General features: G+C 55.1%; 1 long non-coding RNA gene across 1 annotated transcript in view; it reads left to right on the top strand.

Annotated features, from left to right (window-relative positions):
- LOC116875348 overlaps nucleotides 1-23,591 on the top strand; it is a 145,741-nt gene extending 122,150 nt beyond the window's left edge. The window contains exons 2-3 of the long non-coding RNA XR_004384176.1: nucleotides 3,744-3,812; nucleotides 23,506-23,591. This is a non-coding gene — a long non-coding RNA (uncharacterized LOC116875348). The remainder of the gene's footprint in view (nucleotides 1-3,743; nucleotides 3,813-23,505) is intronic.
- Nucleotides 23,592-24,315: the final 724 nt, after the last annotated feature.

Below are 24,315 nucleotides of genomic sequence, written 5' to 3' on the forward strand. Positions count from 1 at the left end.
CTTCTGTTTGCTCGTTCTGAGTCAGTGCCCATTAATAAAGTCCTTGGTTTGGGTTTGGGATGTCCCAACTTTTCTTTTGTGAAAAAATAACTGTCTGTCTGTCTCTTCTCATTGGGGCTTTATTTGATTTGAGCTGGAATGAGTGAGTTTGTAGGAAAGACCCCTGCGCAGCTGGTGGACCAGGATAGGGGGGAGAGGAGAAGGGGTGGGCGCAGAGAGAGCCTTTCCATGCTTCCTCAGCTAGAAAATTTAAAAAGATAAACAATCCCTAATCCTGACCTGGGGGCAAATCCCAATAAAGAGCCAGGTTAATTTTTCCTGCTGATACAACCCTTGAGTTCAGTGTACGAATTAGATGGTTCTGTGGGCCTAATTTGCCAGATCAGATTGTGTAATTATCTTTTACAGGCCTGGGTGTGATGTATGCCCGGTGTTTATCCTGCAGGGGGCTGAGCGTGTGTTGGACTTAGAGGTGCTGGTCTACCTGCCAGGCTGAGCGGGGGTGGGAGCTGCTGGGCTGTCTGCCTGGTCCGAAGCAGGCCCAGCACACCTGCGTGGACCCGGCGAGCCAGGGATGGAGTCAGGGGAGCATTGCTGGGAGGCACTTAGGGGAAGGCCTTCGGGCTGGACTGGGGGCCTTTGGGAAAGAGCAGTGGCCTTGAGGACTGCCAAAGGCCTTCCACAAAGGATCTGCATGAAGGATGGCGGGTTTGGAGACTGGAAGGAAGTCGATCTCCGAGCTGGATCAGATGCTCATGACCTTAGGCATTTTTGTCATCATGAACTCCTTTCCAACATTGAAAAAATAAATTAAAAATGGCATTTTCTGATTGCAGTGGTGTAGGATGACTGCTGTGCAGGCCGGATTTGTTGAGATGTGAGCTTTCATATTATACTTCTTTTATTCCTTCTAGTTTTATAAGAAATTAGAACATGTTCATGGTTGGGGGTCCTGGGCACTGCCTCCTACGCTCAGTGGGCTTTGGCCTTTCAGTACGTGCCTCGAAATGGGACCCATTGGTTTGGCCTCCTGCCAGCGACTTGACCTGCTCTGTGGAAGTCACGCCCCTCTGACATTGGACCCATCCAGGAGGTCCAAGAATTCTCCCACCTGCAACCCTTATTTTGGCCAAAGAAGGGCTGCTCACTTACAGAGTGGGAGAAGCCCGTGTTTGATCTCGCCTGTATTTCCTGCCCTTCCTCTGCTGTGGTGCGTGGCCTTCTGTTGTCTGAGGACCGACGGTGGTAGTGATGTACTTTCTGGAGAGGCTGCAGGCTGGGGTGGGACTGGACGAGCTGCAGGCCAGTGTCTTCTTGTGGCCTTGCCTGCTGGGCCTTTTGATCCTCCGTCGGAGGGATCCCGGGGGAGCAGCCCCTTCCATCTTGGCTGGAGGTGGTGAGGCCAAGAACCCCTAGGTGCTGTTTGGCTCAAGGCATCCCTGGAGACCCCCGGAAGGAACCAGTCAGGGTGCAGGCACAGAGGGAAGGGAGGGACCTTTGGGGGGCCAGCTGTGGGTAGCCTGTGGCACAGCGGTTTGGTGCCAGGCGTGGCCTGCTGCCATTGGCCTGTTCCAAGGGAGTGCCGTCCGCTCCGGGTCCTGCTGTGGTCCACACTAGGCACGGAAGGGCAGCGGGGAGGTGAGTGTGCAGGGCTCCGCGTGGCAGATGCTGAGCCAGTGGGCCGGGAGAGGCTGTATCCACGGGCCCCCAGGCTTCCTGGAGGCCCTACAGCCTGCCTGCCCTCGATAAGCCTGTGGACACAAAAAGCAGAGGGGAAGAGCCCCGTTCATGTTAAGGAACAGAGCAGAAAGAAACCATTCTGTTGATTGCACTGCTTCCCAGAGTATGTGTTAGGCTGGGGCTTGGATCCAGGTGGGGGATGGAGGCAGAGGCGCAGCTCTCCTGGGATGTGAGTGACTGTCTCTCACCGTCCGGCACTCCACAAGTCAGCTGGGCAGGTCTCAGGGCCTCATGGACAGGGGTTGGGGAGGGTCGGGAGGGTGGAGTGGGATTCGTTTGCCTGAGGTTTCAGGGGAACCGGACATAAGGCAGGTGTTAGAGGGCACCCCTGCTAAGCCGGGGCCACCCAGAGCGTGCTTTGCTGGCCACCAGTGCTGGGCTTACCCAGGAGCTGGTAAGAGAGGCAGGATCTCAGGCTGCCCCCTCAGAGCCATTGATTTTGAATTTTAAAAGAATCTCCAGATGGTCCTTACATTTCAATGCATGTTAGACTTACCTGGGGAGCTTCAGTTCTTTTTAACCCAATACTGAGTTTCTGGCAATCAGAACTGCTGGGAATGAGGTCTAGGCTTCAAGATGTCTTTCAGGCTGCCCAGGGGAATGGGGAACAGTGGTTTCAGCAGGTAGCCCAGTCTGGGAACCTGGACAGTGAGAACCCTTCCTCTCCTCCAAATCTCCCCCTACCCTAGGGTTTTCCACTTCCCCACTCCCCGAGGTCTGCTTGCTTTGGTTGGACTGAAATGTCTTGGGTCTGGGTAAGCTTAGATCGACTTGTGTCCAATTTCCTATTTCCCCTGGAAGGGTCAGGCTACAGTCCATTCCATTCAAGGCTTTAGCTTGAATGAGGTTATGCGATGTTCCGCACCTAAGAGACTGAACCTGGGCTGGGTGTGGGGGTGGCCCTATATAAGGCAGTAACAGGAGTGGGAATCCGTTCTGCTGCCCGACTTGGCGTTGGAGGGTGTGTGGTGGTGGTGGGCATTGGCTGGTGGGGTTGGCCACAGAGGACCAGCCTGGACCTGGTCCTCCATAACTCTAGAAACCACGGGAGTGATCCAAGCCCCAAGATGATGTCTGTGTGCATCCAGGGAAAGAACAAAACGCCACCCAAACAATCCTCTCCCTTGTGAGTGAAGGTGACAAGTTTTCTGTTTCAAATCTGATGGTATTATTTTTCCCCTTTTTTCTTCTCTCTGTTTTCATTTGCCAGCCTAGGGGTCCAGAGTGATTTATTTGAGTCTAATGATGGGGAAGCTTAGAATGGGGCTATTATCTTAAACACCTTTTGAAATACTACCCTTCCTGGTGTCTGAATCAGGTTGGACAGAGGTCGGATTTAAAGATTAAATATCTATTTTAGCAGCAGCGGCAACTCTGCTGGTAACCTCGTGCCTTTGCTCAGGAATTACAGGGATGACACGCCTTAGCCTTGCACTCCAGAAACTCACGCAGGAGGCAGGGAAGGTATAGCTCATAACGATAGGGACTGGGCACCGAGCTAGAGGTTCCTCATGGGCAATCCATGTCATGAACTCAGACGTGCCATGTGTTCAGAACATAAAACAATTCAGATACAGTGTCATAAGAGTCTTTGAGGAAAGGAGCCCCCAAAACAGAACAACTCAGGACTGTGGCAATAGATTATTATTTTTTGGGGGGGGGTGTACAAGCCCACTGTAAATTTAAGTTTTAACTTGAAAAAAATTGCTATCCAATGTAACATTCATTCCATTTTCTTGTAGATCTACTTATTAGAATGAACATCTGTATTTCTTTGAAAGTATCCTTCCAGTTTGCCATGTCTGTGACTGACAGAGGACATGGGTTTTTGCCTTTGTTCAGAAGGAAAGTAGTTTTATTCTATATTAAAGACTAAACACTTATTAAACGCCTATGTCCCTGCAAGGTTGTCGGGCATTCGGGGACCACTCCCTCTATATTTTAAGTTTGCAGATGAGTTTTACTCTGCTGTTTCCTGGCATAACTCTCCCTTCTTTTTCTAGGTGAAATCAGAGCTTTGAGGCTGACCTGGGGAGGTGCTCCGAGCCAAGAAAAGAAGGACAAGAAAGAAGGTGAGTGGCAGCCGGTAATCAGAGCAGAGCCACACCCCTGCTGCTTGTCTCACTCTGGGGGTTTTTATTCCTTCTGCAGCCAACCTCCTTTTTCCCAGACACCCCTCCTGCTCCCGCACCCGCCTGCTAGCCCAGAGGGCTGACTGGCAGGCAGGAGCCTTGCAGTTAGCTGTCGGAGAAGGTCCAGAGACACAGGTTAATAAATACTAACAGTCTTGCAGTGAATTCCAGGCGGGCTGGGTTCTCACGGCGTCTACCTGGGTGAACTCGTTCTCACCTCCCGAAATGCCAGCAGGGGAACGTGTCATACCCAGCCTACAGATGAGGAAGCAGAGGAACGCTTGCTCACCCGGGGTTGCCTTCTATCGCTGCCTACCTTCTCTCGGCTGCTGACCTTCACTTCCCTAGCCCTCAGTTTTCCCATCTGTAAAATGGGGACAATGAAAGATCCGTCCCTGCCATGTCGTGGCACGAGATGAGAGGATACAGTGTGAAATGCCTGGCACAGTGCCTGGAACGGACAAAGAACACAGTGAATGTCAGCAGGTGTTTTTTTTCCCCTCGTTAGCTCCGGATAGGATCTTTGGTGAATTGTTAAGCTTCTGTTTCCTCACCTAGAAGATGCTGGTGCTGATACCTTGTCCTCAGGGGAGGTCGTGAGTTACGTGGGACAATACAGTGGATACCAATGAAAGTCTAGACCACGGCAGATGCCCTGTCTCTTCCCTTCCTTACGTATCTTATTCCGCATGGATCAGGCAGAAGGATGATGTCCAGTGGTGTTAACGCCTCCACCCCCTAGAACACTAAATCCTGGCAGTTGCCCCCCGGTGACTTTTGGTATGATCCTTCCCGTCCCTTCTCCCAGCCACACTGTTGATCTTGACTTTGGTCGCACAAGCTGGGATGCTCATGAGGGGCTCCGACCTTTGGAATTTCTAGTCTTTCTTTCCTAAAATGATCCTGCCTTTGTCTTCTTGAAACTTCTTTCTTAAATCCAGTATTCATCCTGCCACTTTCTGATTTAAAAAAAAAAAAAAAAAAGGCAAAAGAAAACCAAAAAGCAGCCTTGTCCTGGTTCTCTCCCGGTTTATCCCAGCAACCAGATCTCACAGGACATTTAATCTTAATTCCTCCCACTTCCCACCCAAATTTGGATCCTCACAGCCAAACTGACCTGCTGTGTATCCTCCCCACCCCCGGAATCTGGAATATTTCTACACGTTGTCTCCGTGCTCCGTGCTCTCCCCCCTGGCTCTCTGGTGTGGGTGTCCGGTGGGAGGCTGGGCCTGGGGAGGAGTCCGTTGGCGAAAGGTTCCTTGGTGGCTGCATGTGCCCGGGTGACTGGCAGGCTGTGTGTGAGTTGGGGCAGGGACGGGACTGAGCGATTCCAGGGGACTTTCCAGGCCAGTGTGGGCACTGCCTTAGGGAACACAGCACCCTCTGCCTTAGTCCGCCTTCTCCCTTCCCTCCCCAAGGGGACCTCAGCCTGAAGTTCATTCCTTAAGATACACGGCCCCTTGCACCCATGGGAATGGCCTAACAGAGCGTTATTAGAGGCTCACTGCGTGCTAGGACCGTTCTAGGCGGAGAACACCATCTTGCTGTCATGGGACTGGCCTTCTAGTGCGGGAGAGTGGCAAAGAGCAAAATAGTATATAGGTTAATTAGCTTGTACATAAGGTGACAGTGTTGTGCAAGACAGCAGACATGGGGGCACAAAGGCAGGCCCCGTGTGCGGGGCAAGGAGGGGAGGGCTGGGTGCAGTGTTGAACGGAGCAGACACCTCACTGAGGAGGTGACCCCTGCTCACACGCTCCAAGGATCCAGCCCGTGAACACGCTGGGGACGAGGGTTCTGCAGAGGGAACAGTGACATTCAGGCTGAGGACAGGAGCACGGTGGGATTGGAATGAGGCCTAGGCCAGGGAGAGCCTGAGTGGCAGGGTGGTGGCAGGGGTGGGGGGAAAGGGGGCGTCAGGCTTTCCCAGTGAGGGAACTGGGAGCCACAGAAGGATTCCGAGAGCAGTGAGACAAGTGTGCTGCGGTCGCACTTCCTGGGGGCTGGTATGGAGACAGGAGCAGAGCAGCAGAGGGCCAGTGGCCCGCGGGGAAGGGGCATTGAGGTGCTGGGACCTGTCGGGCCTGATTCCAAGTATGTGACAACGGATGGCATTTCCAGTGGGGATGAGCGGAGAAGCTTCCCGGCTGTTCCTCAGGGCATGAGTCTCAACAGCTGTGGTTGCCTGATTTAGGATGGCCTCTTGCATGGGGTGGTGGCGGGACTCTCTGCTCCTCCCTGCCTGGGGGGCCTCCGGGCCTCAGTCGGCCCTCGCTGGGTTCAGCAGCAAGGAAGAGAAGGGAAAGGGGAAACAGAAGGGAATCGTGGGAAATTACGGGAGGAGGGAGACCAGAGGCTCTAGCTTTCCTGTTGTTCTCGTTGTGGGGAGGGTAGTTCGGGGGGGACGGCCGCCCTCAGGGATGCAGCTCGAGGCCATCCCTCATGGTGTCCCCACAGCCCTGTGGTGGGGGCCACGCGCTCCCTCCGCAGCCTCCTTGCCTCGGCCTCATTGTCCTCCTCCTCTGACCATAGGGAGCTCCACGGTTGCGGGAATGTCCTCCTTTGCCGTTTGTCCTTCCCATCCTGCAGTCGCCGTGACCGTCCAGGTGGGGCCGGCTCAGCGTGCCCCAGAGCTCACGCCCAACAGACATTTCTTTCCCAGAACGTTTCCATGAGGACCTGGTCGTGGTGCTTGTTAGCTGATGTCCTGTGAGCTGACATGCACTGAAAACTCCAGTCCGTCAGGCCACACGCCTCCTATTCCCCAGCAAAGCCTTAGCCGAGTGTGCGTGCCCTGTCACACACGCGTGCCAAGGACAGGACAGTGAGCAGGGTGAGGTCTTCACCTGCATGTTTCTCCCAGGCTCGAGTGTGTTTCTGAACGACTTTGCTGAGCTCCTGAGCGCTGCTCTGCTGGGGACTCTTTCCACCCGTGGCTGTGCTCTCCTCTGCTTCCAGGCCAATGGCCCCTGGGGACGTGGAGCAAGATGGTGGCCTGGTGGCTGGGCCCACAGGGCCATCGTCAGAAGCAGCGACAACACGGTGGTACCAACGGGCGCGGATTTAGTGTCCCTCCTCTCAAAGGCCTGTCCCGGTCACTGCCTTTTGGCCCCTTGGCATAAAGAACGATGAAAAAGCCTGACACCCAGGGAGGACACCCTCTCCCCTACCATCCATCTGTTGTGTGTGTGTCTATGTATGCATGTGTGTGTGTGTGTGTGTGTGTGCGCGCGTGTATGTGTGTGTGTGCGATGGGCAGGGCGAGCGGCTGTGGCTGGGATGAGGATTTCTGCCCTAACCATAATTGAGAGTGAAACGCCGGGGTTCTGGGAGAAAGAAGCATGTCCCAGTTCTGAGCGGCAGCACGGATGACCTCACCCGGGGGACGAGAGCCATCCAGAGGACTCGCAGATGGAACTTCCCCTCAGGGTCCAAATGTGAGTCACCGTGGCTCGCGTCTGGGCAGCAGGCTCCGTCCCCAGGCCTCCCACTTCACCCCGGGACGTCGTGGTCACCGCACAGGCCCAATGACTCACTCGGGCTCCCCAAGTCAGCCCCCAGGGGTGGAGCCTTGCTCCCCTCTGGCCTCTGTCCCCTCGGCGCTGGGGCCCCGGACACGACGTGCAGGATGCGTGTGGCAGGGAGAGGCCCTTACGGCCTGGGTGTGTGCGCCATGGCCACGGCTGCCAAAACTGATTTCAAAATTCAGTTTGGAAAGTCCGGGGGGCTCCCTGGGGCACACAGGGCTGTAGCTGTGGTCTCAGAGCCCTGCGGATGGGCTGCACTCTGACTCCTGAGAGTGGGGGACACGTGGCCACCCGCCCCCAGGGAGCGCCCTGTCACCCCATCACCTCCTCCAGACAAGGGGAGGTCATCCAAAAGGCGGGGGGGGGGGGGGGGGGGGGGGGGGGGGGGCGCTGGCGAGGTGTCAGGTTTCCCACCACGCCTGCATGCTGCCTCTTCTGTCCTTCCCCCTCCCCGACTCCTCGCTCTCCATCTTCCGATGCTAGAAACAGTGTCCTCTCTTCTCAACCTGTCAGTCTCGCACCTGCCAGGAGCCCCTGGCAGTGAGACGCCTAGCGAGGTCCAACCTGAGCTCATCTGTGTTTAGCATCCGTTTTGGGAACCAGGTGGCGGGAAGGACTTTGTCAGGATTCAACAGGAGTAAATCCCCAGACCATTTCAGTGAGGTTTTGGGGTTTATTGTTTTTTTGTTGTTTTGTTTTTAATTTTTCATATTTCTCTCTCTCTCTCTCTGTCTTCTTGTATGGTAGGAAGATACCATACAGGAGTGGGGGGTGAAGGGTTCCCTGACGGTTTGTCCTTCCAGGCAAGGTTTATTTAATATGTGTCCCCAGAGCCTATGGAACCTGCTCCTGGTCCTGCCAGGCCATACCTTTCTCCGACCCGATGCAGCACGCAGAGAGCATGGCCACAGTCATGGGACCCAGTTTACCACCCCAGAGCCTCTGTCCTTCCCCAGAGTGGTGGAGCTAACATGGCTTCACAGTTTCGTCCTTTGGCTCCTCGTTGAGAACTTTCCACGTCCAGTCTTCCTTCGTTTGGCAGTGGAGGGGTGGGAAGGTGTGAGAGTGCGCTTTCGGGTAACGGTCTGAGGCGACAGGGACCTGACCCAGCATCAGGCCCAGGGGACCACCTGTCCGGCACCCGTCTCAGACATCTCTCCAGACTCCCTGGGCCCCGGGGTCACCATCCCTGCTGAGGGAGTGGGTGGGTTGGGGGCAGGGCAGAGGCTGGCTCACGGGGACACTGTGTGGCCCCGGCCGTGAGGGTCGACTTCGCAGGGCGCAGCTGATCAGAGACGAGGGGGTCGAAGGCGTGGGCACGAATGCGCCTTGGCCCAGGTGTGAGAACGTGTACGGAAGGCTCGGCCTCCGGGTGACTCAGTCTACAAGCAAGCTATGAAAGGGAAGTGACTCACTGTCAACCCTGCTCGAGAACTCCTGAGGCCAGGCCGCCAGCACCTGTCTGGGACGGGGTTAGTTATTAACGCTGCCAGGAAGAGTGTCATGGGAACCGGACGCCGGCCGAGATTGCTGGAGGCAGCCGGGCTTCCCGGAGCCTGCAGAGCCTTTCACTCACCTTCCGAGGGCGCCTCTCTGGCCTGAAGCCTGAAGGCAGAGGAGCCCACGCAGCTCTGGGTTGTACCACGTGTCCCCAGGCGCTTTGAGGATGACACACATTCCACCCAGGACGAGGAAGGGGACCAAAAAGTGGTTTGGTAAGGGGAAGCCTTGACCGGAAGGCTAGGTCCCAGGAGCCAGCCCGATCCCGGGCATTCCAGGCGGCACGGGCTGTGGACGGGACTGGCCCGGGCTCCTGTGCAGGTGCCGCCTGCTGAGTCCTGGCTCCTGAGCCTCCATCAGCTCTGCCGTGAATGCCTCTGGGTGATGTGGGCTCTGTCAGGCCAGGGGCCCCAGCCAAGGAACCCCACCTCCTCCTCCAGAGGCCCGACCCAAAGATAATTAACTCCTGCCCTGTTGACCTGTGGCCCCAGAAGTAGGTAGCCTTCTTCTAGCTCTTTCCTGCTCTGAAGTCACCCAGCCACTTCCTGGGGTGGCTTGAGACAGCGTGGTACAGCAGGGGACGGCTTGGAGAACCTCTGTGGGGCAGGCTGGCAAACCTCAAGAGGAGAGCTAGGCCTCAGGGCAGCTCTGCTTCTCCTCCCTCTTTCTCCAGGCCAGGAGAAGTACACACGTACACAAGAGCTTCTCCTTCTGGATCCCAAAAGGCAGGCTTTGCCACTCTTGGGAGAGGCCCAGCCCAGACACAAGTCATGCCTGCCCCTGCCGGTCCCTGCCCTTCCACGTGCAGCCGTCGAGCAGAAGGACGGGGGATGGACCAGGAAGAGGTGGGAGTTTTAGGGAGTCAGGCTTCCCAAGGTCCCAAAAAAGCAGCCCAGGACCCAAAGGGAAGAGCTGCCCCCGGTATTTGTTGTCTCCCGTGTAAAGCCCTAAAGCACTCAGGAGTCGCACAGCGGGGCGGTGGCGATGCCACCTGCCTGCCCAGGCTACGGAAGGAGCGCACTAGGCTCCTGGGACGCACGCTCCCTGGGTGGCCCTGAGCAAGTCATCCAGCACTCAGGCGGTTTCCCCATCTGTAAAGTGGGAAGAATAACATCACTTGTCCTGCTTCCCTGACAGGGTCAGTGTGAGGCCAGCTGAGATCACTGAGCAGTGTGGCGAGGCTTCGGGAGTGGCCAAGGGCCACCCAGATTGGGGATGAGGCACTGTGTAGGGTCTGAGGTCCGTGCTCCCTGGGAGGGTGGCTTTCCAGGCACCCACCTGTGGCCTAAGAGATCCTTGGACCTCTCATGGCTGATAAATCACCATGTGGCGGGTGTCCTTTGTCTGGGCTGCAGCAGGAACAGAGACACTGCCCTTGGCTGCTGCAGAGAAAGCTCCTCTGCCTTCTCTCCCTTCTGCAGTGGGCAGACAAGGCGCAAGGGCCTTATTTCGTAGGCTTTCCTGAGGAACCCACCACCTGCCCATATAGAAACTCTGGGGGTGCTGGGTCTCAGTCTGCCTAATCGTGGAGGTGCTGATTTAGCGATCTCTGGCCGTGTGGTCTGTCACCGTCTTGCCACAAAAGAAGAGAGAGGCGTGTAGGAACGTCAGATTGTATCCCGTAGTGCGGTTTACGGAGAAGGCGCTCTGCAAATAGTCGTTGAATATACACATTGTCAAATTCTTTGTTTTGTTCCAAAATGTTCCACACATTCAGTGAAAGAAGGAACGCTGGCGTTTGCGGAGGCCTCTCTGGTGGGGCAGTGAACACCTGGTGAGTGTCTTTTCCTTGCCCAGCACCATGCCAAGTGGATCCGGCACAGTCCTTGCTCTCCTAAAGCCAGACTCTCCCTGACCGTCTCATTCCATCTCCCGGCCAGACCAGGATCTCCTCTGAGTCTTTCCAGAGAGGTGTTCTCTGCAGGAACCTTGCACAGTGGAGAATTCCATCTCTCCTGAGGCCGCACGCCCTCGTCATGGCAGGAGACTCCATCTGCCTCCCAGTCCTTCCAGAAGCGATTGACATCCGGGACCAGGAAGAATCCCAGCAGGCCTTGTGGAGTTGCTGAGACTTGAAGTAAAGGAAACTGGAGGAGAGAGTGTCATGAAGGCCACCTGTGCAGTGCCTCGAAGAGTGTCCCCCAGAAGTCACGGCCACCCAGAACCTCAGATGTGACCGCGTGATTGCAAATACGGTCTCTGCAAGTATGATTCACGAAGGATCCACTGACAAGTTGGAGAGGAGAGACAGGAAACGGAGAGACACAGAGAGGATGGGGATCTCCAGATGAGAACAGAATCGGAGGGGAGCATCCACAGGCCAGGGACAGCTGGCAGCTGGCAGCCACTGGGACACACGCCTGGAATGGGTTCCCCCTCCCAGCCTCTGGAAGGAACCAGCCCTGCCCACATCCTGATTTTGGACTTCTGTCCTCCTGAACTAGGAGGACAGAAGTCTCTGTTGCTTTTTGCCACCAGATTGTGGTCATTTGTTAGGGCTGCCTTGGTGTAAGAGTATGAGGCCTACAAGAATGTGCTCTGTGGTAGGTTAGAACAGGCTTGAGGTGAGGGGTCCCCGGGACCAGACTGCTCGTAAGGAGACAGGACTGGTTTGCATGTTAGGGACGAGAGTCTGCAAGCCTGCTGGCCCGTGGGCCAAGGGCCGTGATGCCAGGCTGAGGTGCGTGTGTGAGCAAAGACCTTCACCAGGGGACAGTCTTCACAATCCAGAATGGTACCGAGCCTGGATTCTCAGCCTCTTTCTCTGCCAAATTGTGACTTATATGTTGACAGACGTAGTTATAAAGTGCTTACTGGGGCGCCTGGGTGGCTCAGTGGGTTAAGCCTCTGCCTTTGGCTCAGTTCATGATCTCAGGGTCCTGGGATCGAGCCCTGCATCGGGCTCTCTGCTCAGCGGGGAGTCTGCTTCCCCCTCTATCTCTGCCTGCCTCTCTGCCTACTTGTGATCTCTCTCTCTCTCTCTCTCTGTGTCAAATAAATACATAAAATCTTTAAAGAAAAATTATAAGGTGCTTACTGTTGGAAAATTTTATAAAAGGAAAATACTCAGGATCTGTACTCAGTTATATATCCATCCTTTATTTTTAAGAAAATGATATTTCAGTGTTTTTATGGTTATATAGTATTTCCTTGTTGGACCCATGGCATAGCTACTTTTGAACGGTTCTTTGATGTTCCTCATGTTTCTTATTTTGCCGGGAAAGGCTCTGAAGACCAGCCTGGTAGCAAGAACTTGATATATATCCATCCTGGTTTCGGGGGGCTGCTATAACACATCACCAGCAACTGGGTGATTTAAAACAACCCGAATGTAAGGCACCTGGTGGCTCCATCGGTTTAGCATCCAACTCCTGATTTTTGGCTCAGGTCATGATCTCAGGGTCATTCACGTTCCTCATTGGGCTCACGTGCTGGGTGTGGACCCTGCTTAAGCTTCTCTCTCTCCTTCTCCCTCTGCCCCTTCCCTAGCTGTGCAGGCACACATGTGTGGATGCTGTCCTTCTCTCTATCTCTTAAAAAACAACAACCCACAAATGTGCTGTCTTACAGTCCTGGCAGCCAGAAGACTGAAATGAGTCTTATGGGACTGAAATGAAGTCGTGGGCAGGGCCCGTTCCTTACAGAGCCTCCAGGGATAAGTCGTTCCTGGCCTCCTGCAGCTTCTGGAGGCTGCCACATTCCTTGGCTTGTGGCCACATCACACCAGCCTCTGCCTCGGTGTTTGTGTCCACATCCATTCCCTCTGTACTCAGCCCTCCGTCTGCCTCCCTCTGATAAGGACCCTTGTGGTGGCATTCAGGGCCCATCAGGATAATCCAGCATTCTCTCCCCATTTCAAGACTCTTAACTTGATCCCGCCTGCCAAGTCCCTTTTGCCACGTAAAGTGACATTTACAGGTGCCGGGGGTTCGAACGGTGACTCTCCTTTTTGGTGGGGAAGGGGGTGTCCTTGACGAGCCCATCTCGATGTCCATAACTGTCTTCTCACAGTAAATTCCCGTCAGTGGAAACACAGGACGCAAGGGTCTGACTAACGTTGCATGAAGCATCTGGAGAAGGCCCTCCATGTCGCATGGATTGACTGGCATGGTTTGCTACTGTCCCTTTAAGAGCCCTTCTTAGCTCTCCTAGGAGTCCGACCCCATAGAGAGTCTGGGGACTGAACTCCCCATTACAGGAATCATTTAGAGTCGGCCTCTGGGAACCTCGGGGCTAATGAGATAATTCACATTAGGAGAGGAAGGAAGTGAAGGTGGCCTGACATCCTTTCTGTCTCTCATTTATATGATTCACTGAAACCTCCCCCTCTTCTCCCATCGGCCCCCCCTTCCTCCGGCTGCCCCTTTGAATTCTGGTTCCACTGTCCATCCTCCTCCTGCCAGCTGGGGCTCTGGTTTCCAGCAAGTACCAGCACGCCCTGATGAGGCACTCGGGCTCTTTTCTCTCCAGCTGTGCTGGAGAATCCGTTCTTCACCTCTTTCTTCTCTTTTTCCCGAGCCTCACCCAGCTCCTCTCCACCCCCACCCCTGCCCGGACCAGTGACCAGCCAACTGGTGTCTGCGGGACCAAAATAAAGAGAAAAGCTTCTAACAGAACACAAGCAGGCTCCAGGGGACCTACAGGCCCAGGCTGCCAAGATTTTGTTTGCCCCCTCGCCTGCCCTCCCCAAGCCCCCACCCTGTACTTTGAGAGGGAAGGGGGAGAGAGAACAAGAAAGAGAGTTCTCTTCCTGTTTTGTTCCTCTGCCTACACTTTTGGGCAAAGCTGTCTCTGCAAACATGAAAATCCAGTTTGGATCTTTAATTAGAAAAGCGTGAAGTAACCCAAGGTTCAGGCCGTTTGAAGTTCAGATCCAACCCTGGGAGCCTCTCTCCCGGGCCCTGCATGCAGAACACAGGGAGACCCTGGTCCTCGTGGGCACGCTGCTGTCATGGTTGCCCATTTCCTGGAGGGATGCCTGCCTGCTTTTCTCAGACCTGCTGCTGGGGGCTGTTCCAGCCTCCCCTCCCCTAAGCCCGGGAAGGGTCCCCGGTGTCCAGAGGGAGGTGTGGCTCTCTCTTGCCCCTGGTTTATTCTTTTCCTCTTTTCATCCTCCCCGAGGGAAGCCATATGGTGGAGTGTTCCGAGTCAGGGCCAAGGGCCGGAGCCGCACTGGCCCCGGGGACAGTCCAGCAGCCCTGATGTGCCTTGTGGGTGGCCCGTCCTGTGAACTTGCTGCCTGACCTCCCCCGGCCTCTGAAAGCCCAGCTGCAGCCTTGGGTAGCAGCCTGGCCGAGTCCTGATGGGCGGGTGCCGAGGCCCCGTGTCCCCCATCCATTTGGCACCCACACCCCTTGCTGTCCAGGCGGTGGTGCTGGGGTCAGACCCCGGAGGCCCCCTTTCCCATCTGGGTGGCCTGAGCTGGCTGTCTGGGCACTAGTGTCTCCAGTGAGAGGGGGACAGAGCAGGCGGCCCAGAGGCTCGAGGAGGAGTGGACACAGGCTAGAAGGAGGAGAGGAGCAAGGGTGGGACCCAGGAGCTGGAGCCAAAGGACATCCATGCGCTTCCAGGTGGAACAGCAGCAGAGCTGGAGCCCGATTCATGTCGCCCCGTCTGCCTGGCTCACGGTGGGGGCTCCTGAGGCGGGGCCGTGTCACCTGCTCCCTGTACTGAGCATGCAGCCCCACACATGCAATCTCAATGCTACAGACAACATTATTGATAACAAAAGGAAAAGAGAAATGTAACATCAGATGGGCCTGGAGTCCCTGTACACCTGTGAGGTCTGGTCTGGACCAGGAAAATAGCCAAGTGCTGACTCATCGTCCCTCCTTCCCGGGAAGCGCGCTCCTGTATTTTTTTGTACAGATGAGGTAGGTGCGATGATGGTGACAGATGTCCTTACGGAGCCTTTCGTGTTTCCCTCAGTCCTCACGATGGTCCTACAACGGACTAGGCACTGTTCTCGTTCCTGCTTACCATGTCGGTCAGAGGGTATTGGGGGAACTTGCCCGAGATCTGGGACTCTGTCCTCGATTTGACTCTGTTCCTGTAAGCGGAGATGTCTCCAGTGCCACTTGCCTCCGGACCGTTTTCCTGCCTGTAGGGATGAGTGACGGGCGCCCATGTCCCTCCCACACCTGGGAGATGACTAGCCTGTGTTGCTTGTGTTTCGCTGGTTCCGTCAAGCATTTGTTTGTCCGTTGATGTGTCTCTTTGGGGCCAGACACTAAGCTGGGTGCTCCCAACACAGAAGGGGAGTGTGGCTGCCACAGCAAGCCTCCAGCTGCCCTGGGACACACCTGCGAGGTGCCGAGGGGGAACAATTGGGGCCCCCAAAGCCCACCGGCACGGCAGTCCTGGGATGCACGAGCTCTTTCTCTCCCATGTGGTTGACTGTCCTTGGTGTTCCCGATCCAGACAAGTCAGAAGTCCCACCATGTCCTCACTGCAGGCTGGCCATGGGCCCTCACATGTCTGGGTAGACAGGAGAGCCCCACAGAGGACCCAGTGAGGGCACCTGTCCATTTATCCCTCCTGAGGAAAGAGGGTAGCACCTGTTGTCCTCTGGAACCCCATCCCTGGTGTGATTCGCAGAGGACAGAGGAGCTCTTGCAAGGCTTCCAAGTAGGTGTCTCTCTGTGCCCGTGGTCCTCGTTGTTAGAGCAGAGCCGGCCGCTCTGGGTCCCAGTGCCCAATTAGCTGTCGTTAAGTGGGCCATCTGAAGAGGGAGAGGAGAAGGGCCTTGTGGTTGGCCATCGGGTGGCCCTGGAGGGACAGGCTGCGTGAAGAGGAGAGGCCAGAGGGGAGTGTGGGACTGGGGTCCCTATTATCTTGAAAGTCCATCTTTAGGCATAATCTCATGGGGGTAAACAAGGGACCCAGGTTGGCTGGTTCGGAAGGGTCTTTGATCCACCTAGAAGTTAATGCTTTTCAGTGGAGAACCGCAAAGCGGCCCCACCCGGGGCCACAGAGATAACAGGCTGGGGCAATCACAAACCACCAGCCTCTTGATAATGCCCGGTTTTATTGAGGTCTGGTTCTCACCCAATGGGAACACATCCGGCGAGCATCAAAGGGAGCAGGCGTCACCTTGTGCAAAGAATCCTCTGCCCTCAGGTGTGTGTGTGCTGGGAAGGGTGCATGTGGGGCCATGTGTGCCCAGGGCTGCCTGTTGGCAATTTCCTTCCTACAGATCAGAGGCCACCAGCCCCAAGGGGCCTTGACCAGCTGCAAACACAATTTCACCCCTTACATGTAAGGGACTCACCGTGTCATTTAGTGCTCGGCTCTGTGTCAAAGGTGGTTGGTAGAAGGATGTCAAGGGAGTGATGAGGTGGGCGCCCTGAGGATGCGGAGCCTGAAGGCCTATCATTCGGGGATCTCAGGCTTGCTCTTTTGGGGTCTTTTGGAGGTCTCTATGCTCTGTAGAAAGAACCCCGGGGATGTATGTCTCACCTAGGAGAATGGAAGGCATGGGCCGTGACGGACCATGGGAGAATGAAGGGGGAAGCACAGGGTCGCATCTTTGCAGGGGTAGGGTTGATGGAACCATTGGTGGAGGGTCATCCCACTGGAAGGAGCATCCCCCTCCGGTAGCCCCAGGCCGTGCCCCTTGGCCGCCTCGTAGTTCCTCTGGGCAGTCAGGATGCTGGACCGCAGGCGCTGGCCTCTGGAGACAGCAGCAGAGAAACACCACCATACAAACAGAACATCTGGAAGCTTTTTAAAGTTTATTTTTTAACACATTTGCAAGAGTCAGGACATTTGCACACGAGGTTTACAGGCTGGAGGGAACCGGGGGTTTTGTCAAGCGGGAGATAGATTTTGAGGCTGGAGAAGGGCGGTAGTACAGGGAGAGGGGTGGGAGGACCTGGAAATGGCCAGTGTCAGCAGCTAGTCCGGCACACTTGGGACGGTGGTAGCCCAGGAACCTGTCAAAAGGCCCCCAGAACAGAAAAAGGACCCGAGTTCCTTCCTTGCTTCTTCCGCACCCGTGGTACAGAGCAAATGGAGTTCTTCTACCTTTTTCCTGGATCGGCTGCTGAAGGAGCAGAAGGCAGGACCTCTGAGAAAGGATGGGAACGTACTGGTGGGCTCTGTTGTGCTGAACCTTAGCCTCTTAGAGACTCGCTGTGGGGTCAGGGGTCTTTACCTCTGAGGGTTACAGACTCCTCTTTGCATCTGGGCTAACCAGGCGGGGCTGATGCAAGCGGGAGGTAGAAAAGCCAGCTCCTCTGGGAGCTGCCAGGAAGAGATACCTAAGAATGTCAGAGCCCTGTGAGCCTCTCTCTTTCCCCTCCTCCTCCTCCCCCTCCTCTTCCTCCTCCTTTTCTTCATCCCCTGCCCCACCTCCCCCAGTGCCATCCTGGACTTAAGAGCTTGCCTCAGCATTTCAGGCAGGCCAAGCAGGGAGGAGAATAATGGAGTAAAAGACAGTTCCCAGCAGGAGAGACAATTCACACATGACCTCCTCTTTCTTTTCCAAAGCACCAACCTGTCCATCTCTCCCTCTCTTCATTGCTGGTTTCTCACTGAATTCCTTCCTTCCTTTCTGCTCCAACCCAGCGTGGAGCCCCGGCCAAGCTGATTTGCAGGGCTGCGTTCAGTATAGGGGAAATCTCCCCTTGCTCCGAAGGCATCCTCGTGGGAGGACTGGGGTTTCAGCGCCTGGGGAGTTTACCAATTGGAAGGAGAATTAATGCTCCCCGTTTCTAAATAGGCCCTAGTGCCATACCACTGTCTTTATTAAGATGATTCTTCTCGTTGAATGAGCTCATGTTTCTAGCTCATGGGAGCTGGTCCATTGTGTGCTGTTTATTAGGGGAGGGAACTGAGGCTTTGTGTGGTTATTCATGGGAGACACTGAGAGGTGTCCGCCCAGTTCTGATGGGAAACGAGGTGACACAGCCACCAGGAATTCCTCCCCATCTAGTCACCCCATCTGGCGACGAGGATGCCCATTCCCAGGTTGACAGCTGTCGGGCTTTTACAGCGTCTGCCTGGAAACCTCTTGTCGGCTTCCCCCGTTGTCAGGATAGTGGTGGGTCACCCTCCCCGGCCTGGGGCCATCTCTCCGCCGGGTCGCTGGCCTTCTGCAGCATGCAGTGGCTCTCGGTGTTGGCCACACGCTGGAATCACCTGGAGAGCTTTAACTGCTACCTCTTCCTGCCCTAGCAGATTCTAATTTAACACATCTGGAGGGAAAATTGGGATTTTGAGAAGCTTTCCACAGGATGCTTATGTGTAGCCACCGTTGAGAATGAACCACCACCAAGAGAAAGCATTTCTCGACTGGGAGTGACTTTGCTGAACCCCTTTCCCACCCTTCCTCACTTACGATGTCTAAGACACTTTTCAGGGTCACACGGATAGGAGAGTGCTACTGGATCTAGTGGCTAGAGGTCAAGGATGCCGCTAATCATCTTACACGGCACAGAGCAGCCCCCCGCCCTGCACGCACACCCTGATGAAGAGTTATCCAGCCCCAAACATCATTACTTCCAGAGCTGAGAAATTTTGCTCTAGAATAGTGTTTCTCACACTTGAGTGTACCAGAACCACCTGGAGAACTTGTTAAAACACAGGCTGCTGGGCTCCACTCCCAGGGCTTGGGATTCAGTAAGTCTGGGGTGGGGCCTGAGAATTTGCATTTCTAACAAGTTCCCAGGTCCTTGCTCAAGCTGTCAGTCCAGGGCTGCACTTTGAGAATCACTAGTCTAGACTGACTCTGAATCCTGTTTTTCTAGATCTGTGATTTATTGTATCCATTATGGTTGCTAAAAAAACTCTAAAATGGCAATGACTTAACAATGAAGAAGAGCATTCTCTCCTACATAACAGAAATCCAGAGAAAGGCCATCCAACACTGATGTGGTGGTTCTGGAGTGATCAGGGACCCAGGTTCTTGTTAGATCATCTTAATGCGTGATTCCCACCGCCAGTGTCCCTCATGGTCCAAAATGGCTGCTGGAGCACCAGCTATCATGTCCTCATTGAAAGCAGAAGGTGAGAAAGGCAGACAGGAAAACAATGGCATCCTTCCAACACCTTTTGGATACACTTTCCCGAGGTCCCACAACACTTTTGCTTACATTTCTTTGGCCAGATCTTGGTCATGTGGCCATAACTAGCTACAAGAAAAGCTGAGAAACGTAATCTTTTTTGCTTTCGGCCACAATGTGCCAGCCAAAACTTAGAGTTATGTTACTAAGTAGAAAAGGGAGAATACATGGTAGGGTAATCAACTAACAGCTTCTGCCCTTATGTCCATGCCTAATCCTTCCTAAGAGTTACCATTACTATCTGTGTATTTGGCATCTGCCGTGTGTTTTCATGCCGTATATCATTTAATCCTAACAGCTCTGCAAGGCAGATAATAACATCATCTCTGTTTTTTGGATGACGGAACCAAGACTTGCAGAGATTAAGCTATGAGCCCAAGTGACAGTCACAAATGGTATAATTTGAGACCCTGCTTCCTGGGCTGCTTCTTGCCTCAGCCTCTCTCAGGGACCTGACGTCTTCCTGCTGAGCCGGCAGGGTGTCTGTTAGACATTTCTTTGTTTGTTTCTTTTTTTTTTTTTTAAGATTTTATTTATTTATTCGACAGACAGAGATCGCAAGTAGGCAGAGAGGCAGGTTGGGGGGGTGGTGGGAAGCAGGCTCCCCGCTGAGCAGAGAGCCCGATGCGGGACTCGATCTCAGGACCCTGAGACCATGACCTGAGCTGAAGGCAGAGGCTTTAACCCACTGAGCCACCCAGGCACCCTGTTAGACATTTCTAAGCCGAATGTGGGACCCCATCCTTTCTGACCTGCCGCATTCCATTGTCACCTGCATCCCCACCGCGATCCCCTCTTCTGTTGATCTAGCGGGAGACAGAGGCGTGGTTTGCTGCACAGACAAGATTGGTTCCCTACGGCCGCCGCGAAATTACCGCAAACTTCGTGGCTTAAAACAACACACATTTATTCTCATACATTCTGGAGGCTCATTCCACTGGGCCAAAAGCAAGAGTACCCGAAGGGCTGATTCCTTCTGGAAGTGCTAGGGCAGAATCCATTTCCTTGCCTTTTCCAGCTCCTGGAGGCTCTATGTTTCCCACTCTTCCCCGAATGACTCCGGACTCCTGTTTGCATTTTCACATTTCTCTCCCTCTCCTGTGTCACATCTTCTCCCTATCCCAGACCCCACCCCCCGCCTCCCTCTTGCAGGGACCCTGTTGCTGACGCTTGGGGCCCACCTGGGTCTTCGGGATCATCTTGCGCACATCAGACCCCTTCTGCCACTGAGGGTCACATGCACAGTTTGCCCAGATTAGGACGTGATGTCTTTGGGGGCTGATACCCACTCAGCCACAGGGGCTCTCTTGCTCCTCTGCTTCCTTTTCTGGTCCCCAGTTTTGCTTCCGTGGGCTGTTCCCAACCGGAACGCTGCCTGCATTTCACCTCGGGGGGTTTTCAGAGAGGCCAGAGACAGGTTCTGAAGGGCAAGGCGGTGAGTCGGAGATTTGTCTAATCAGCCCCAGCAGCCATGGCAACGGGCACGAAAACACTCAAGTGGAAAAGGAGTGGATGAGGGGGTCCTGCCCTGGAGGTGGCAGTGACCTCACCTGGACATGACGCACGCTGGACAAGCGTAAGCAGCAGGGACAGTCACCCCGAGGCAGGCTTGACAAACCCTCAGGGCTGCGGGTTTCTAGGTCACCTTGCAACCCGCCAGGTGCCTCCTAATCTCTGAGCCCCCTCTCGCCTTTCTCTAGGCTCCTGGAGGTGTGTCTTTGGCCAAATTCAAATGCTACACGTAGCAGAGTTTATGGGAGGTGCGAGGGCCGGGAGTGTTAAGCTCCATTGGGCTGGTTCTGTCCTCACTTTATTTTCCTTTCCTGCAATGATTCCCTTGTCCCTGCAACACCCACCCCATCCCACCCTCCCCCCCCCCGCCCCCAGCCGCCTTGGCTAGGTCTGCCTGCTGGGATGAGTCTGGGGTGTTGTATGTTTTGCTTTTTATTTTATTTTGCAAATGCCTCCCAACATTCCCCTCTGTGTTTAACGTCCCCCTGCCAAGTGCATGCAGTTGCCGGGCAACAAGAAGGAAGTCCCTGTGTGATTCACCCGCTGCTGCCAGTTAATTTGCTAGCTGCGTGCGTCTCCCCGGGGAAGAGGCTCCTTCTGGCCCTCGGTGAGACAGCGTGGAGGGTGGCTGCCCGGGAGGGGAAACGGGACAGGAGGAAAGTTCGCAGAACTGTGGGGCTCTTCAGGGTGTTTTCAGGTCCAAACGAAAAAGTGTCTTGGAGGGCCCGGGCTCCACCTGGGTGAGACTTACGGTTTCCCCTTGGCGGACAATCAGAGAGCCTCTCGGGACCCCAGAGCGCCTCTGCGTGGGCCACGCTGGCTGGTTTTCCGTGGGTCGGTGGCTCTCACATGCAGACCCCCCTCCCTGCAGCTCTCCTGCAGAGGAAAGCCTTCTGCGTTCTCTCTGCCCGGTCTCCCGTGAGCAGGCCCTCACTGGTACCTCGTCCCGTCTCTGACAGGGCCTTGTCTCTGCTGTCGCAGCAGCTGCACACACCCGGCCAGGGGGCTAGCCAAAGCCCACGGGGAGGACAGCACCCTGCACAGGCTAGGCTGTTAGCGACCCCGAAGGCCTGCAGGGGGTGCTGGTGGGGGCCAGTTAGCCCAGACCGCCCCCAGAATCTCCAGTGTGTGTCCCGCCGCTGTCGAGGTCCTTCTGGCCTCGTGCTTGGTCAGTGTCCCCTCTCTCCCGAGGCCTGCGAGGGCGGGGCTTGCCTGTCTGTTCTCGGAATGGTTCCACAGCGTCTCACCCGGAGTGGTCCTGGGGGATGGATGTATCTGCACGTGTCCACATTGTTCCTTGGGGGTGGACGGTGATCGTCGCCGTCCAGAGGCCTGGATTATCCGTGTCTGGGAGTAGGCCCCTTGTTTGCCTCGCTGGGCCCCATCAATCTTAAAATGGGGACGTCCCCTGAGGGCATTTGATGGCACTAACTATATTGGCCCCTCAGCAATGGGGAATCACAGGGGGTGGTGGGAAGTCAGGAAAGTACGTGGAGCCCAAGCCCGTCTTGGCTTCTTTGCCATCAGCATTCGGAAAGCAAACGTGTTAAGCTGAGTCTTCCCGTTTCCTCCAAGGGGGGGATCCGGTCCTCCAAGGGACCCCATCAGCCCTGGATAATTTCCTAATTCGTTGTTAAGGGATTTGGGAGAACAAACAGAAGTCCCTGCTCAAGTGAACATTAGGACAGGGACCAGGCCCTTGCCATCCCGTACTGAGAACACCGGCAGCCTCCGTGCCTCAGTTTTCCTGTCTATAAAGTGGGTGACCTAACACCTCCCTGCTCCCTGCGCCCAATCTCACGGACAGGGTCGTGACGGGCTGGAAAACAAGCCTGCGGTTCCTCTGGGATGGCTGTGTTCAGCGCTTTGCTTTTGTGTGTCTAAGTCAGCTCTCTGGTATAGCGGTGAGATCAGTGTGGAGGGCTCCCGGTGGGAAATCAGTGTAGGGGGCGTTCCTTGAGTGGCATAAACAGGCCTTCCTTTTTTTTTTTTTCTTCCTTCTCTGTCTCAGCACAAATAGTGATTTTCACACTGCGGGGTCTGTTCACCAGCTAGAGCGTTACGCACTAAGGACAGGAGAGTCGAGCTCACTGCGGAAAGGGCGGAGGCAGAACCTAATTCTGATGCTGTGTTTCGGTCTGCAGGCCCGGCAAGGGGGAGCGGCCAAGGGCTGCTCTGTCTCGCTCACCCTTCCCACCAGGAAGCGAGCGGGAGCCAAGCTCTGCCATCGTGACCTTGCAAAGGGCCCGGCTACGATGGGACCATCTCTTAAGAGGCAAGAGCTTGGATCTGATTAAGAGTTCTTGTTTTGGAGAATGAAGGAACTTGTGGATTTGAGAAGACGTTGAAGGAGAAAGCAAAGACCCTTGCACCGAGGAGAGAAGTCTGTGTACGGCCCCGTGTGCGCTGGACGTGACCTGCGGCCGGACGAGTCAGCATCATCGCAGACCTTGCCGTTCCTCCTCGTGGAAAGCGTTTCCTCTGCTGCGGCTGCCCCTCCGTCTCCCCTGCCCCCAGTGCCCGGAAACCGAAAGGCTTTTCCACCACACCCTCGCCGGCCCCCCAGCTCCCGCGTCTGCTGTGCCTTTGGACTCGGTAATTCGTGTTTGTTCCATTATCTTCCAGCCGGATACAGAGTGAATTGTTAACCACACTCAGGTCAAATGGGATTTTAATTTTTGTTCCTGTTCCTTCTAAAGAGGCCGATGTTTGTGTTGCTATGTGAGCAGCACCGGCGTAGAATGTCCTCTTGCTTCTTGGGGATCCGGGCCCTCGGATTCCAGAGCGATGCAGGTCAGGGCAGAAGATTTGGGACCTCAGAGGTCGGGGACCCTCGAGGGGGCTCCTGTAGGGCCGCTGGGGTCCTCCATGTCCAGCTTTCTTTGCTTGGATCCCACGCAGGTGTTTGTCTGGAAGAGCCAATAAATGAATGCTGTGGGTTCATCCCAGCTATCTTCTCTCTCTCTCTTTTTTTTTTTTTTAAATGTCATTTTGATGTATAATTGACATAGTATTCTATCCGTTTCCCAGCTGTCTTCTGTTGACACAGACGCGCCACCAGCTGTGAAGACCCCTTCTCTCAGATGGCGGTTGGGGCCCATGCCAGCGCCTGGTGCCTCATCACAGGCTGTCTAGCGACTGGAGCTGGTGTGTCTATTGTCGGCCCTCTTCACCCCCGAGGACACTCCTGACGACAGATCGGGCCCCTCGAGACACGAGTCCTGTTTGCTCCTTCCCTCCAGAGCCACCGTGCCCATGGCTGAAAACCCTTCTAGAGTCGACCTTGTCTCAGTCGCAGGACCAACAACGTCCATTTGTTCTCCTGCTAAAACAAACGGACGGCTTGCCTTTGTAGAAGGAATTAAGGCCATACACGTCGACCTTCTCCTCGTTGTAGTGATGTGTTTCTGTGACCCCGGAGTGACTTCCCTGTCTGGTCAGTGGAGCAGTGGCGTCCTTCTTGGCCTCTCAGAGTCCCCACAAAATGAGCGAGGACAGCCTCCCGAGGCCATGCCCTGCTGTTGAAATATAAGTCTTGTTTGTGGGCTTTGGTCTTCCTTGAGGTGCACACATGTCCGTCGTACCAGTTAGAGTCCTTGGGGTTTCAAGGACCAGAGACCCACTTAAATCACCTCCATTCATGTGGGTTTATTCCAAGCTGCTCTGGAAGGTAGGTAGACTGGACCAGTCTGCCCAGCCACTGCCCCGCGAGGCCTTTCTAGAAGGCTGAAGCCATTCGAGACATCCATTCTCTAGACAGTTTCCAGGAACAGCAAGAACTCTTGACGCCATGTCATTCTGATCGTCTGCTCAGCAGTAGGGTGCACTGCTCCTGATTCT

This window comes from Lontra canadensis, unplaced genomic scaffold (assembly GCF_010015895.1).
Source record: "Lontra canadensis isolate GAN:19392208 unplaced genomic scaffold, GSC_riverotter_1.0 scaffold41, whole genome shotgun sequence".
In the NCBI taxonomy this organism is placed as follows: domain Eukaryota; kingdom Metazoa; phylum Chordata; class Mammalia; order Carnivora; family Mustelidae; genus Lontra; species Lontra canadensis.